This window comes from Ictalurus furcatus, chromosome 22 (genome assembly GCF_023375685.1).
Source record: "Ictalurus furcatus strain D&B chromosome 22, Billie_1.0, whole genome shotgun sequence".
NCBI classification, from domain to species: Eukaryota; Metazoa; Chordata; class Actinopteri; order Siluriformes; family Ictaluridae; genus Ictalurus; species Ictalurus furcatus.
The window spans coordinates 3,673,097-3,690,999 of NC_071276.1; positions in this window are offsets into that span (position 1 = coordinate 3,673,097).

A 17,903-nucleotide genomic window follows, 5' to 3' on the forward strand; every position below is an offset into this window, starting at 1 on the left:
GTTTGCTCCCACATGCCCAAGCAACTCTGTGTCCATAAGCGTTACCTACGTCAAAAAAAAAACATCTCAGCCATTTCACACCCAGCCTTTCATAACAACTTTATATCACTCAGCAGCTCCCTGGAGTACCACCGGCATTGAGAGAAATACACACATACACACTCACACTCACACACATACACACACGGGCTTATAGGGCAGCTGTGCCAATCCCCAGCAGTCCACTAATAACAAGCCAGTCTTTTCCTGGCATGTGGGTGAGGGAAAACCCAGAGTGCTTTTTGTGTCACTTCAAAAGGAACGGAATGAAATTGGACCCAGCCAAGGGGGTGGGGACTGGGATGCTGGATTGTCCATCTGATATCTGTGACATCATCACCTGGTGGCAAGTGCCCTCCTGTTAACTGAAATGTATTGAGAGCTGTGAGTAGTATTTTCTAGATTAGACTGTGATGAGGCTACACCATTAGAGATAAAAAAAAAAAGAAGAAGAAGTTAGTCTTTAGATTAGACAGTATTGAGAGTCTGACTTTCACTTTCAGTCAGAGATTTATCCAGGTCAGGTTTGGATCCGCTGGCTCCAGAGCCTATCCCAATAACAATTGGCGATTGAGATTGCATCACTGAAAATAAGACATTAGTCATTACATTAGACAGTGCTTAGATTCCTCGAGAGATTATACTTAAACGTTTGAAATAAGACATTATTCCCCAGATTAGATTGTGTTTAGATTACATTTTGTAGATTAGATTGTGCTGAGAAGTATTAGACTGTCCTGATATTGCATAATTGAAAATCAGATGATAGTCAGCAGATTAGACTGTGCTGAGGTTGTAAAGACATTACTGAGATTACAGTTTTGAAAATAAGACTTTAGTCTCTAAATTAGACTGTGGGAAGATTACACATGAAATGTAGACACAATATTAAACATAATATTACTATTGAGAATATGATTTTATTCTCTAGATTAGACTGTGTTGGGATTGCTGCATTGCAAAGAAGATATTAATCATTAGATTAGACTGTGCTAAAACCATAGGTAATCTCAGCAATTAAAGTAATTACTAACAAGTTGAGTCAATAGAAGAACATGCGGTTGTCAGTGCAATGCAAGAATTTCAGAAGTAAATTACAATATAAAAAAATCTCCCTAGATTACACTGAGCTGAGATCTCACTCTAGACTAGTCTCTTGAATGTTTTTAGAATGTGCTGAAAGTACACAAATAATATTTTAGTCTCTAGATTAGACTGTACTGAGATTACAGAATTGGAAATATGTCGGTACTCTCTAGATTGGTCTCCAGAGTGTGCTGACATAAAACTGTGAAATAAATTATGTGACATCAAATTTCATCCCCTCAATTAGATCCTGAAATTACACTGTTGAAAATAATGTAATATCTCTAGATTAGACTGATTTTTGCTGATATTACAATATTTGACAAAAGCAAATAGTGACTAGTTTAGACCATGGTGAAACTACAGCCTGAGAAACAATACTTTCGTGTGTAGATTAGACTGTGCTGAGATTAAAATATCGTAAAAAGCAATTAGTGTCTAGATTAGACTATGATATAAATATAAAATGAGAACCACTACTTTAGTGTCTAGAATAGACTGTGCTGAGATTACAATATTGACAAAAGCTATTAGTGTCTAGATTAGACTGTATGATCCTACAGAATGAGAAACACTACTTTAGTATCTAGATTAGATAGTGCTGGGATTACAATATTGAAACAAAAAACAATCAGTGTCTAGATTAAAAGTGTTGATAGTACAGAATGAGAAATAATGCTTTAGTCTAGTTTAGACTGTGCTAAAATTACACTACTGGACATAAAACATTAGACCCTATCTTAGACTGTGCTGAGATTAAAATATATAAAAAAAAAAAAAGAAGAAGAAGAATAAGAAGAAAAGCTATTACTATCTAGATTATACAGTGCTGAAAGGACAGAATGAGAAATAATACTTTAGTCTCTAGATTAGACTGTGCTAATATTACAGTATGATTGGAAATGACTTTCGGTTTTACAGATTACAGGGTTTTTTGTTTGTTTGTTTTTTGTTAATTTTCTGAGATATCAGATTGTTGTTGGTTTTTTTTTATTATAAACACATAAATATATAACCAAGAGAATACAGTATTTAAAAAAAAGACATCAGTCTCTATATTAGACTGTGCTGAAAGTACAGAATTAGAAATAATCCTTAAAATTCTGCATTAGATTGTGCTTGGTTTACAATATTTGGGGGTGGGGGGGAGGGGGGCATTGCATTGCACATGGTGCTGTGAGAGTATAATATTGGAAATAAAATCGTGGTGTCTAGATTAGACTGTGTCGCGATTCTGATATTGGGAACATGATGTTATTCTCTAAACAACACCGTTTAGATTGCAAATTGGAAATAAATAATCATCACGAGTCACTAGAAGGCCGTGCTGAGATTGGAAGCAATTTAATCGTTAGATTAGACTGTGCTACAACTACGGTATTGTAAACAAGAGTGCCACTAGATCAGACTCTTCTGAGATTATCATTGCATACCAAAATGCAATGTTAGTATATGTGTAATGTGAGTAGTAGGTGTCTGTAGTTTACTTGATCAGAAATTAGATCAGACTTCACTGAGATTATAGCAACGGGGACGAGATTTGAATGCTTAGGTCTGTCTCCGTGGTGAATAAAGCTGAAGACGGTGAGAATCCAGCAGGAGAAGAGACACAGTGGAATGAGTCTTTAGTCCTGCGCTCTCTCAGACACCTCAGTGTGTACTTAGAGGGAGTGTGATAAAAAGTCTTCCACTAGCAGGCCTGTGCGACCCGTCGTGTTTGGACTGAGGAGGTGAGAAGAATGCAGTTAAACAGAGAAGGCGCAAGAGAGAGGGAGGTCAAATGGTGCTTATTTCGGACAATCTTCTACCTTGACAGCTCTTACGCAGTTTTTTTCCCCCCGTCCATTCACTTCAATTGAATTCGTGTCACTGTATAAAATTATTCAATTTTTTTTTGTCCTTCCTAACACTCTCAAACTAAACTGTACCATTCCCTCGAAAAGGAAATGGTGGTTTATATACCTTTCCTTTTAAAGGAACATTACATCCAGGTGAATCTTGATATAATTCGAAGTTAAGCACTCTATACATGTGCAGCATTTACTAAACTACTACTGGTCGAAATAAGAATAAGGGCTTTGTCATGCTCTGAAAGTGTTGTTCATAATTGTAAGCATTTGCAACTTGAATACACTATTTTTAGTCAGACCGAGGAACAAAACAGCATCCGCTATGACATCCCCATTCACCAAGTGGAAACTGCGAACAGAGTTCTCTGGATTAATCCGAGACTCAATCACGCTGAGTTATTCAGTTTGGATAATGCCGTGTCCTTCCTGATGTTGCTTTTGTGTGTTTGTGTTTCCCGGAAAAAAGAAACGGATATTGTTATTGGTGTGTTAACGTGTGGTGAGCTGAAATGTTTCAGAAGCATGAATTGGTTCACAGATAATGATACCTCTCATCACAGAAGGATAGCTTAGCAAAAATGACCTTCAGAGTAGAGCAAACCGCAAAAGTGGACACTACGTGAATGAATTGTGCCGCGCGTTGAATGGAAATTAAATTGAGTCTTTTAAAAAAAAAAAAAAAAAAGAATTTATTATGCTATCCTTTCCAGCAGGGCTTGAATTTTAAAGTACAGTCACAAAGTAGTAATCAATAGTGTTTCAACAGAGATTCAAGCATGGGCAAACTCATCTACTTTTGTCCTCATGAGGGCCAAACACTGCCAATTTCATTTGCACGAAGGCGATGTTTTTCTGCAGTTTAGCCGACGTCCTTGAGAGTACCTAGGCACGTAAATTCAATAAGTTTTTCAAGGTTGTTTTTTTAAAAAAGGTGAGCAGCAGACATGTTCGTAAGAGTAAAGTGTTTCTACAAGAATGTCGCTAACATGGATGGAGCAATCGTTTAGATGGTGTAAGTAACGGCTCATTCACAGGGACGCTCTACATAAAAAGATATATACTGTATATATATTTTTTTAAAACTCGTTGATGTGAAGGTTTTTTTTTTGAAGAGAAATCATTTTTTTGACATTTAAGACGGAACGAGTCTCTAACAGGAAGTCGTCTGTCATGAGAAAGTCTTCAGGATTTCTTGATAACATGACAAGCTGATTTTATTGTCGAATTATCTTCAAGAGAAAGTGAGGGAATGACTCTTTCTAGCTGCTGTAATGTAAGAGATAACAGAAATTTGTCTCAAGGACGTTCCACGGCATTAAATGTAACTATGAATGGATAAAAAAATTAAATCACGTGTCGTACTGTAATAACTAAAATAATGTTCGCATTTGCAAATTGCTGTGGAATGAGAAACACTTCGAAACACGCTGCTGCATTATTTTTTTTTAACCAAGGGATTAAGTTGAGAGAAAAAAAAATGGAGTATTTCTTTAAGAGACACATCTGGTGTCCAGCTCCTCAAGGACCTGGTTGAGACCAGGTATGAGGCTGTCTATAGTCTACAAAGTTCAGAAGGATTCGTTGAAACACATTCGCAGGCAGACGCAAAACATTCCAAACAGTTTTGTTGAGTTCTTAGGTGAGAAAGATTGAACACTCTTAAAAATAAAGATTCTTCAATGGTTCTTTACAGCACCATGGGTTCTGCAAAGAACCTTCTTCTTCTTCTTCTTCTTGTCAAGAACCATTTTTCATTCCATAGGGCTCTTTAGTTGAGCTGTATGGTTCTTTGGAGATTAAAAGAAGTTCTTTGTGTTTCATTATAGGTTCTTCAGAGCAACGTATGGGTTCTTAAGGGTTTTATCCCTTAACTAGTTAAAGTGAACCCTATAAGGTCTGGGACTGTGGGACTGGAAAAGGTTCTCCTGGTATCTTAAGAACCTTACTTTGGTTCCTTAAAAAGCACTAACTAAGAGTTTTTTTATTTAAAAAAAAACAAAAAAAAAACTTATGATAGCATGGTTCCTTGTGGCACTGCTGTGAAGAGCCATTTCTGGGTTCTTTTGTGTACCAGCAAATAGACGGTTCTCTAAAGAACTTGAGAGTAAAGGGTTCAACTTTGTGCAACTTAAAAGGGTCCTCCAGTGGCATCAAGGTGAAAACCACTTTTTGATTCTAATTGGAACCTTTATTTTTAAAAGTGTATATTATTATTATAATATACTCCAGGGTCCGGGGTTCGAGTCCCGCTGGGGCCATGCGTGTGCGGAGTTTGTGCTGCGGGGGTTTCCTCCGGGTACTCCGGTTTCCTCCCCCAGTCCAAAGACATGCCTGGTAGGCTGATTGGCGTGTCTAAAGTGTCCGTAGTGTATGAATGGGTGTGTGAGTGTGTATGTGAGTGTGCCTGTGATGGATTGGCACCCTGTCCAGGGTGTACCCCGCCTTGTGCCCCATGCTCCCTGGGATAGACTCCAGGTTCCCCGTGACCCTGAAAAGGAGTAAGCAGGAGAAGATGGATGGATGGATTATTATTATTATTATTATTATTATTATTATTAGTATTATTATATAGAATTAATGTCCCAATGCTACAGACAGGTGACAAATGAAAGGAAAAACTAACATAAAGTTCCTAACAATTGTGTTGAGCCAAAACAAATGACTAGAACATGTCTCTGGAACTGTAGTAGTGGGATAAAGACTAGGCAATGTTTTTCAAATCTTGAAGTGTCCAGTTTTGGCATTCTGAAATGCTTTTCTGCTCACCATGGGTGTAAAGAGTGATCATTTGACTTACCATAACCTTCCTGGTATTAACAAGGAATTTTATTTATTTATTTATTTATTTTGCATACGGAACTTGTGCTCTGGAGATACAGTTGTGTGTAACCACGCCACGGGTGAAGTCACCGCAATTAAACTGTTTTCTGTTCAAATTTTGATGTTTGATGTGGACATAAACTGAAGTTCTTGACCTGTGTCTGCATGATTTCATTCACTGCACTTCTGCCACATTACATGAATTTCTCGAAATTTTGACTCATCTCAAGGTTGCTATGTTCTTGTTCTCTAAGAAGGTACTTTGTCTCATTGTGCAAATGATCTGCCAGTAGCTTGACAGATAAGCTTGACAATTTTATATTCATTTCTCATCATCTCTTAGCGAGAAATGTTCTTATAATCAAGATAAATTTCACATGCTAAAATACCATTTTTAATTAATAGTTTTTATCAGTAGTATCATTGCAACTTTATGCAGCACGGTACAGCTTAGGGCAACTTAAGACACGTCAAATTGTTCTTGTAACAGTTTTTCGTCATCAGGAATGCACACTTACAAGCAAAATTTGCAAGGAGGTTCTAAACACACATAGCAGCCTGGGTGTTAATCGCTTGTGCTCGAGACTGCTCACTGCCGTCGGCAGATACAAAGCTTCATCGGTAAACTAGAGTTGAATCAATAGAGCTGATTTGTAGAAATGGATCGTGTACATTTAATAAGTTTTTAATGCCCTGTTAGAATATATCATTATTACTATTACTATTTAATTTCTCAGGAGCTTCAGCAATAATCACAGCCAACATTTCAGACGTTGCTTCCAGTTTGTTATTCCCGTATCAATATATCAGTGTCATAAAGGTAATATTGATATATCACAGAAACTCCTGACCCGTCACTAAATGTGTTATTTAGCTACAGAGAAATCCCTGTGAATTTTTTGTAGTATCTTTATGCTGTATATCTTTCGATATACTGTAGTAGTACAAAGCTTATCATAATCACCATCTACAGTATAAACACTAATAATCTTTATGATGTTCACCGCTCATTATATTTGACTGCAATGTGATTTTGTTCTTTTGCATCTAAAGCAATGTAAAGCTTTGATTAAACTGAGGATTTAAATAAAAAATAAGAAGAAAGAAAGAAAGACCAAAACGCTTGACGAAAAACAAAAATTAAGCATTTTAGCGGATAATCAAGTACGTTTTCTGAAGTAAAAGAATCTCCACTTTGATCCATCTTTCCAGATTTGGTGGAGTGAACTCACATCGCATGGCTAGCTCGCGAGACACATCCAATTCAGAAAACACGCACCGAGGGAGCGGGCGTAAACCGAACGCTTTTACTGCATTATAAAATCAATAGAGGCTTATCAATAACGAGGGCATGAATCACTCCGAGAAGGAGGACAGAAACGGGGAAAAATGAGAGCGAGGGATGTGAAGAGAGGGGAGGAGGACTGAAATCAATTTTCACACATTAGAACGATTAGCTTATTGAGAGGAGGGTGACGTATTGAAGGCTGCATCTTCGGAATAAAGGCCTTCCGCCATTTGAGAAGGACCGAATACGTCCAGTTCTTCTGGTGAGGCTGATGGAATGGACGTATCTTGATGTATTTTGTCATTAATAAGTCGGGGATTTGGGGGATTTAAAGCCAAATTAAAGCCTTTAAACTAAGTGAGTATTTCCTCAGTAGTATAAATCATTTTCAGCGAGAGGATCAGATAAGGCCATGCATCAGGCACTAAAATGGTTTTACTTCCAGTTTTCAAAAACTTTCATACAATACGTCTACAACATGTAAAAACAAATGATTATATCTATAATTTATAGATACGGATATCTGAATACTTGTGTACGTATGACATCCAATATACAGTATAGACATACTGTATAATAAAACATCTTCTCATCTTTTGGTAGAACATCAAAAGGTGTTGTTTTAATCTCTTTATGCTGAATGATAGATCACTGGAAAGCTTCTTTACTTAAACATTATATTAAATCCATTTCCTTAGCTGACCAAGATTCACGCTGAAATATTCATTTCACACAAAACTCTGTAATATCACCTCTACTGCTGGATTAGAATGTGTAGTACAGGGGCATAATATGTAGGCAGTGTTTTAGGACAGATATTTTTGTTTTCCCATTCAGTATGGACTGTAAGGCCATTAACATCTTAACGAAATTAACATCTTTCGTAAGGTTCCTCAGTTTGGACAAATTCGAAGGCAGCTTAGCATAACAGTGTGCAATAATTGATATGGTGATGTCTTATAAGAGGAGATCTATTTATCTAGCATTTAAGGAAGGAGTGTCCAGTGTCGTCGCTGGAAGACTTTCAAGTTTTCCAACATGGGAAGTCTTCAGGACAGAGGAGTTTGCGTGAAAAGCTTTGTTTTGGTTTTTAGTTTGAGATTTTGCTTTTTACGTTACATTTGTGCGATGTCTTTACAACCACCGTGAGCAGAAAAACGTCTCAGGAAAACAAAAACAGAGGCTGGTGAGGGTCCGACGGTTTATAGCTGCTGTAACATTTTGTGATAACAGGAAGTCACTTGTTTTGTCGACGTTGTAAAACGTAAATTTTAAATATTAATGAAGAAAGACGTTTTTATGTATTCGTTTATATTTAGTTCTTTGGTCATGCTGTTAGTATTAGTGTTTGGGGTTAGTTAGTGTTTAGCTGGTCAGTGTTTTATACAAATGAAATTCCTAGTTGTGTTTTTTAATCTAAGCTGTGACACTGGCTAACAAACAACAGGAAACGTACACCATGTACACGGAGCGCTGATCTTTAATATATATTCAAGGTGACTACGACGGTAGAAAATAATAATATTTATAGTACAAAAATCATTTTTCTGTGTAAAACTGCATGACGTGGCTGACATCGAGACCACAATATAAACTCTCTTCATTTAAAGAAAAGCCCTTTTTATTGTTATTTAGCCTTCTGTGTGTGTGTGTGTGTGTGTGTGTGTGCGTGCGTGTATTACCCACATTCATGTTAAATACTCCGATGAGAACTGATGCAGCTTTTAATCACCTCTTTACTGAGTCTGGCAGTCCTTTGCTAATCTACCAGAGTAGGTTTTCACTGTGCCAAAATGTCAATATGCACTCTCTTTGTTTTTTGTTGGGTTTTTTTTGGACTCTCTAGCGTTCGCGGGATTTTATGTGTTTTGAATTTTCCACGTCCCCCGGGCCTCGTACGGCTTCTCCAGCGCTTTCCCGAACGTCTCTTTAACCGAGTCGAAAAGCGAGTTCAGAGCTGGAACAACCCACAGCATAACAGAGAGTGTTTCATCGTGGTGATCGTCGCCAATCCTTCAACATCGTCGAACAAAGAACAAAATGGGGGAATTCATATGCATCAGAACATATGCTGTAATACCAAATTAGTTGGCCAAGAGTATGTGGTATTAACTCTATAGTATTATATTATACGTAGTATTAAGTTGAATTCTACTAAGAGTTCGTTCTAAAGGGATTCTGTCTCACGTCAGAACTGAAGAACCGTTTAAGCTGCTCACTGGAACATTCCAGCACATGCTAGTATTTATGGTGCACCATGATGGAAATTTTATATTATGCTACACGTTATGAGTACTAGATCGGTTTGACAATAAGCACGATCACTGCACTTTTGTTGCGGTGTAAACTTTTGATGCATTCAACACACTTCTCAGATGGCGCGCACACACACACACACACACACACACACACACAAGGCTAATTACAATGCAGACGAATACAAAGCTTAACCACGGCTTGATAACGGATGGAGCTGTAAGAATAAATTAACACATTTGGACAGGTAACAATTTCGGCTTAAGCGTCCGGTGCGGGTGTGAAGTATCGATTGCGGTGACTGGACACAAATTCACCTCTTCAATTAAGTAGATGCTATATCCCCCTTACCCCCCCCCCCCCTTCCGTTCTGTAAGCACAAACTCAATAGAAGCAGAAGGAAGGTTGAGGGATGAAGGAAGGAAGAAGACATACTGTACTCAGCACTGCATTCTTAAACACCCTTTCCTGATTTCTGCTGAGACGTACAGCGAGTTCATAGCCGTCATCAGGTCCTGCAGAGCCGCCAGGAAAAGCATTAAAGCGTCTTCATTAGCAAATAATTTACAAGCGACAAGAACTGAGTGAGAGTGTGAGCGAAAGGCATTAGCTGTGTAAGGAAATAAACACTCAAGATAATGTTATAGCAAAATAACAGTGTAAATAGCAGTGTGATCGAGTGACTGCAGGCCCTGGGTGTGTTTTATTCTTTTTATACCACTGCAAAATGAAACCATTATTAATTTCTATTTTTTAGAAGAAGAATGAAATGTTGTACTTTTTTTTTTATCCATTTATTGTTATGAAACATCAAGAAGACCGTGTAACCCCAATATATTTTTGTGTTTTCAGCTTAAAAACAATAACTTTCTAACTTCCTTTTACTTCATTCTGATAAGACAGAAGTACTTGTATTAGGCCCACGTGTAGCTAGAAGTAATCTTTCTGATCACATGGTTACTCTGGATGGACTTTCTGTTTCATCATGTGCAGCAGTAAAAGACCTTGGAGTGATTATTGACTCCAGTCTATCATTTGATGCTCATGTAGATAATATTACTAGGATAGCTTTCTTTCATCTCAGAAATATTTCTAAGATAAGAAATATATTGTTACTACATGATGCAGAAATATTAGTTCATGCTTTCGTCACCTCTAGATTAGATTACTGTAATGCCTTACTGTCTGGATGTTCCAGTAGGAGCATAAACAAACTCCAGTTAGTCCAGAATGCAGCTGCTAGAGTCCTAACTAGAACCAGAAGATACGACCATATCACCCCGATCTTATCCACACTGCATTGGCTCCCAGTGAAATCTCGCACGATTATAAAATACTATTATTTACTTATAAAGCACTAAATGGTCTCGCACCACAATATCTAAGCGACTTTTTGGTTTTCTATGATCCGCCACGCCTACTTAGATCAAAAGATGTAGTCTATCTGACGGTACCTCGAATAGTGAAGGCTACAGCAGGGGGAAGAGCTTTCTCTTATAGAGCCCCACAGTTATGGAACAGTCTTCCTATTAGTGTTCGGGACTCAGACACAGTCTCAGTGTTTAAGTCTAGGCTGAAAACGTATTTGTTTACTCAAGCCTACCCTGACTAGACTTTCTGTTACGCTAAGCACAGTCCTAATAATCTTTTCTCTCCCTCTTCCTCCACACACAATTTTATGGAGATACTAGAGATCCTGATCCTTTCTGCTCTCCGGACCGGCCTGATCCGTTTCAGACGTCCTACCTCTGGATGGAGCTCTCATCTACTCCAATTCCAGACTGCTGGGACTACGCCTGCTTCTAAGGCCAAACAGACTTCATATGAATCCATAATGAACTTTTTCACACTATCTGTTGTTACCCAGATGAGGACGGGTTCCCTTCTGAGTCTGGTTCCTCTCAAGGTTTCTTCCTCTTAACATCTTAGGGAGTTTTTCCTCGCCACCGGCTCGCTCAATAGAGATAAATTCACACTTTTAATATCTGTGTCCTGTGCTTATATGTTTCTGTAAAGCTGCTTCGAGACAATGTGTATTGTAAAAAGCGCTATACAAATAAAATTGAATTGAATTGAATTGAATTAATAATTTGGAATAAATAATAGAACAATTATAATATTAATAAGCCTTTTTTTTAACGTTGGAATTCTTACACTTTTATGTAACCTTTCCGTGATTTAAAATGTTGAGACACGTGACCTTTCGACCCTTACTAAAGGGTCACTTTTAAAGAATATTTTATTGTGAAATGTTTCACACATTTTCAGAGTAAATAACATGAACTCATTACTCATGACAGCAATTTGCCAACGATTCCACTTTTCTTCATACTTATACTGTAATGTTTGTTTGTTTGTTTGTTTTTTTGATCTAACATTCTGGAACGTTCACGAACAAGTTCCTGTTTTCACTTACGTTTCATCCGCAATAAAAAGCCGTTCCCATCACCAGTCTGTCTTTATGAAATGAATAAGACGCTGTCCTGAAGGTGTCCGAAAACTTAAATCCACACTTTACCTCAGATTGTTACAAAGCCCTAACACTGGAGACTCCTTCCGTAAATGTCGCCTAAACATCTCCGTCACCAAATCGACACATAGCCCTGTGAATGAGATGTTGCTATAGAAACAATAACACATTAGACCGAGTGCATTAACACAAGCCAGCCATGAATCAACACCTTCTGACCAACCAGAATCCAGAATTCAGTATCACTCTGGTACAAAATTTGGGTTTAAGGTTTGCAGTGAAAAACGTACATTGTTTCTACTTGCAAATTTTTTTTTTATTCATTTTTATTTATATATTTTTGCATCCCAAATACTGGATAAATAGAGTAATTTAAGGATTTTTAAAAAATGTAGACTTGTTAATTCTCTCCTCGTTATATTTATTGATATGAAAGCCAAAAACTGATCATAGGGCGTCTAATATACTTTTTTTTTTTAAATATCCACCAATGAAATATATGAAAAAAAATTTTTTACATTTTTTTTCTTTTTTTTACTTAAAATATACTTTTAAAAACCCAACATTTTTTCAGCTTTTTCTTTTTTTCTTTACTATTTCACAAATCATCGAACCCTTTTGTAAACATCAAATATTTTCTTAATGCTATTATTGACTAGAAAATGGATATAGATTGTATACATGTTTTTTTTTTTTAAGGTCCAGTAAAATAAATATGTAGCAAATCTGTATGTTTTGTAGCTTTTACACTCTGCCATAATAACCATTTTAATCCACTCAATCCAACACTTGAATATAATACTGGACTCTGAAACTATGCACTTGATATTTTGACTCTCTCCACTCTCTCCATGCACGTAAGGATTTCCCTGCATCTTGTACAGTGTAATGAAAACTTGACGCTTGAAATAAAGGACTGATGTCGACACTGCGATGCCCTCTGGAGTTTTCGGAGGCTCTGAGCACTGTGGAGTGTGTACAGTACAGAGACACTGTGTACACTAACACTGCAGTTCTAAACAAAAAAAAGACCTGAACGACAAACAAAGGTCCACTGAGGTCACTTTCTGGTTTAGAATTTAGGAACAAATTATTTCTTTTCCTGTGTGTGTGTGTGTGTGTGTGTGTGTGTGTGTGTGTGTGTCTGTGTGTGTGTGTGCATGCTCCATTCATCTGCCTGGCAACTTCACTGACGAGTTACTAATTTTAGGTCCGGTCTCACTAAGAACTATGTAAATGCGATCAGTTTCATTCAACCGAAATGAAAATTCTTACATACTGTGAGAACAATCAAACTATTCAGAGCTCACATATAAGGACATCAAATTATTATTATTATTATTATTATTATTATTATTATTATTATTATTACTACCACTACTACTACTATACATGCAATTAATTGTAACTACAATTGTAAATGTAATCATATAGTATTTATATATATATATATATATATATATATATATATATATATATATATATATATATATATGGTTTTGAGTGTAACATGATTGATGGTATTCTTCAGAAAACACATAAAACGCCTTAGTTTTTTTTAAAAGCAATTCCACCAATCAGCCATAACATTAAAACCACCTGCCTAATAATTGTGTAGGTTCCCCTCCCCTTGTGCCACCAGAACAGCTCTGAACACGGCGAGGCATGGACTCCACAAGACCTCGGAAGGTGTGCTGTGGTTTCTGGCATGAAGATGTTATGAGGTGGGGCCTCCGTGGATCGGACTTGTTTATCCAGAACGTCCCGCAGATGCTCGATCCGATTGAGATCTGGGGAATTTGGACGCCGAGTCAACACCCTGAACCCTTTGTCCTGTTCCTGAAACCGTTCCTGAAATATTTTTGCAGTGTGACAGGGCGCATTATCCTGCTGAAAAAGGCCACTGCTATTAGGGAACACCGTTGCCATGAAGGGGTGTACTTGGTCTTCTGCAATGTTTAGGTAGATGATATGTGTCAAAGTAACAGCCACATGAATGCCAGCACCCAAAGTTTCCCAGCAGAACATTGCTCGGAGCATCACACTGCCTCCACCAGCTTGCCTTCTTCCCATAGTGCATCTTGGTGCCATCTCTTCCCCAGGTAAGTGACACACACACACCGCATGATGTAAAAGAAACCGTGATTCATCAGACCGGGCCACCTTCTTCCACTGCTCTAAGGTCCAGTTCTGATGTAGTAGCTTTCAGCTGTGGACAGGGGGTCAGCATGGGCGCTCTGACCGGTCTGCAGCTACGCAGCCCCGTACTCAGCAAGCTGTGATGCACTGTGTGTTCTGACACCTTTCTATCACAGCCAGCATTTACTTTTACTTTTTCAGCAGTTTGTCCTACAGTAGCTCTTCTGTGGCACCGGACCAGGCATCAGTGATCCTTGGGTGCCCATGAGACTGTCACAGGTTCACTGGTTGTCCTTCCTTGGACCACTTTTGGTAGGTACTAACCACTGCATACCGGGAACACCCCACAAGACCTGCTGTTTTGGAGCTGACCCAGTCTTCAAGTTATCAAAATTTGTCGAGGTTGCTCAGATCCTTACGCTTGCCCATTTTTCCTGCTTCCAACACACACACACACACACACACACACATACATATATATATATATAAATATATATATATATATATATATATATATATATATATATATATATATATATATATATATATATATATATATGGGTAATGATATGGGAAATCCAGGTAAACAAGTTTACTCTGAGTGTGTGTGTGTGTGTGTGTGTGTGTGTGTGTGTGTGTGCAGTGTGGGTTGTGCTAATAGAAGCAGATTTGTGTGAACACACTGTTCGTGAGCTGACAGGTGCAGGACTAGGCGTAAAAAGATCAGCGTGGAAATAAACGAAACGTTTTGAGTGATTGGGGACGGCGCATAAAAAAACAGCAGGCGACGAGCAGATATAGATTACACAACTAAACAGCTGCAGACATAAACACATAAAACACGGGCTCTAGGAGGGAAATGTTGTTGATATCTAATAGCTAAAGCTAAACCGTAATCCAGTAAACATATATATATATATATATTGTTTAGTAAATCTGAACGAAATAAACATCTTGTCTTTAGGAGTCAGTTTCCATCAGCATTATTTATAGTAATCATCTTCTACATGACGATTTTATATGTTGGGGAGTGAGTTAAAAACAAATGTTGGGAATGCTTCTCCTGGGACGTCCTGTTTTAAGGAGATTCGACCCCCAAACAGGATATTTTGGACACTCGGGTTTCTAGGGCTCTTCAAGCGTAAACTATATCCTCCCACAAGACGTCTACAGAGCTCGGAGTCGGCTGATTATAATGTAAGTGAATCTCCTAACATAATCCACAGGCGGCTTTACACCTCCTTATCCTGTCCCTCTTTCTGAGCACACACTGTCTACATTCGTTATAGCAGATATATTAACTGCTCGCACCTCCTGCAGCTTTTAGAAGCTCTTTGCTGGAAACAACTGATTCGACTTGTTTTTCTAGAAACTTTGGGTACTATGCTTAACTGAGGTTAAAATAAATAAATAAATAAATAAATAATTTGAAGGCCCTGCAAGTGATGATCTCCATTAGCAAGCTGGCCTTTTTTGGAGCTACAACGTCTCTAATGCTTCACATGTTGGGTTTCACACATTTATGTAGTGCACAAATGATTCTTACACACGATTCATTTATTTTCACAAGTGATTCTTACACGATTCTTTGTTCATGTGATTTTTACTCAATTAATTCATTTACTTAGCTACATAATGATTGTATTGCACATGTCAGCCTTACACACATTTACCTTCACATGTATTTCTCAGACATGATTCATTTGTTTTCACATGATTCTTACACATGATTCATTTTTTCTTTATTTTTTACCTTTGATCCCTATATATGATTCATTGACCTTCACGTGTATTTTTAAGTCATGATTCATTTGTTTTCATATTTGAGTCTTATATGTGATTCATTTTTCATGTTTGATTCTTTTTTCACATGTGATTCATTTATTTTCACATAGGATTCTTATATGTGATTCATTTGTTTTCACATGTGATTCTTACATGATTCATTTATTTTCATGTGATTCTTACACATGATTTATTTTTCGCATGTGATTCTTAGACATGACACACATTTTCCATGTGATTCCTACATGATTATTTTTCACATGTAATTCTTATGTAATTCATTTATTTTCACATGTAATTCTTACGTGATTCATTCATTTTCACATGTGGTTCTTACATGTGATTAATTTGTTTTCACGTGTGACTATTACATGATTCGTTTTTTCATGTGATTTTTACACAGGATTCTTTTTTTGTTTGATTCTTGCCCGATTCTTTTTATTCTTTACATTTGATTCTCAGACATGATTCTTTTATTTTCGATGTGATTCCTACATGATTCTTTTACCTTCACATGTATTTCTTAAACATGATTCATTTGTTTTCACATTTGATTCTTACAGGCGATTCATTTGTTTTCACATATGATTACTACACATGATTCATTTATTTTCACATTTGATTCTTACATGTGATTCATTTGTTTTCACATATGATTACTACACACCATTCACTTACCTTCACATGTACTTCTTACATGATTCATCTGTTTTCACACATGATTCATACACTTGATTCATTAATTTTTTTACATTTGACATTGAGCTGTGTGTGTGTGTGAATTAGGTTTCAGTGTAACGGCGCTCTCCGGCCTTCACTTTCAAGATAGAGTTCCCTGATAAAATGGACATCAGTGACACACTGACACACACACACACCGCTCTCTTCCCCTGGTTCTGCTCATTTGACACGCCTTCCTGTAGAGCGTGATTAATCCATTCATGTATTCACGTATCAACTCTTATTTAGTCCTGAGGTCATTTAGCCTGATTTTTAAGGTACTATATGATAATTGAAGTAGTTATACAGTTTGGTCCAAAAGTCTGTGTCTTAACGGGTTTCAATGCTTGAGATGGTGTGTGAACAGGTCTCGGTGGTGACACTGGCAGGAAGTGTAACTGAACCCGGTGTGTTAATCACCGTCTCTGTCTCCAGTTTAATCGGCCGTGACAGCTCGGGCGTCAAAGAATTTACCCTCTTCATTACGGGCCTAAAGAGGTCGTCAAAATGAGCGTCACACTGTCCGCAGTTGCAGAGGTCGCGTTCAACGAGGTAATATAATAACTGCACTGACTCTGTGGACCAGAAGGCCAAGCGAGAGGCCGGAATTCGCCAAAAAGACGTCTGATCTGCACAGGATTAGATATGGAGCTGCAAGTGATGACAGCAACAAATAATATTCACTGTCCACGTTATTACGAACACCTGTACACCTGCACATTCATGCAGTTATCTAATCAGCCAATCATGTGGCAGCAGTGCAATGCATAACATCATGCAGATACAGGTCTAGAGCTTCAGTTAATGTTCACATCAAACATCAGAATGGGGGAAAAAGTGTGATTTCTGTGACTTTAACCATGGCATGGTTGTTGAGTATTTCAGAAACTGCTGATCTCCTGGGATTTTTCATACACACAACAGTCCTCTAGAGTTTACACCAAATGGTGCTGAAAACAAAAAACATCCCTTGAGCAGACGGTCTGCAGGCTGAAACACCTTGTTGATGAGGGAGCCCAGATAGCATCCGGATGTGGGCCACTTCATGCAGTGATGGCCTTCTTTTGGCCCGGACAAAATGGGTATGAGCCTGAAGTGGCTCACATGTAAAATAGCAAATATGGACCAAACCGCAAGTGGGCCTTTTTAGGCAAAGATGCGGTGCTCATGGCAATGTGTAATCTGGATGTGACTCTAGAGTGACCCATTTGGTAAATAGTGAATATGGCCCAAATATCACAAAATAAATGTGGTCCACCTTTGGCAAAAATGTGGCATTGTTATGGCTTGCTTGTGGTCCAAATCTGGCAAACAAGAGCGGACCGCCCAAGTGCCATGTTCACATCAAACACGTGATACGTGGGCCGGATGAGTGTCAGGTGTGGGCCGGATCTGGGCCACAGCAATTTTGCTATCTGGGAGATCAGAGGAGAATGACCAGACTGGTCTG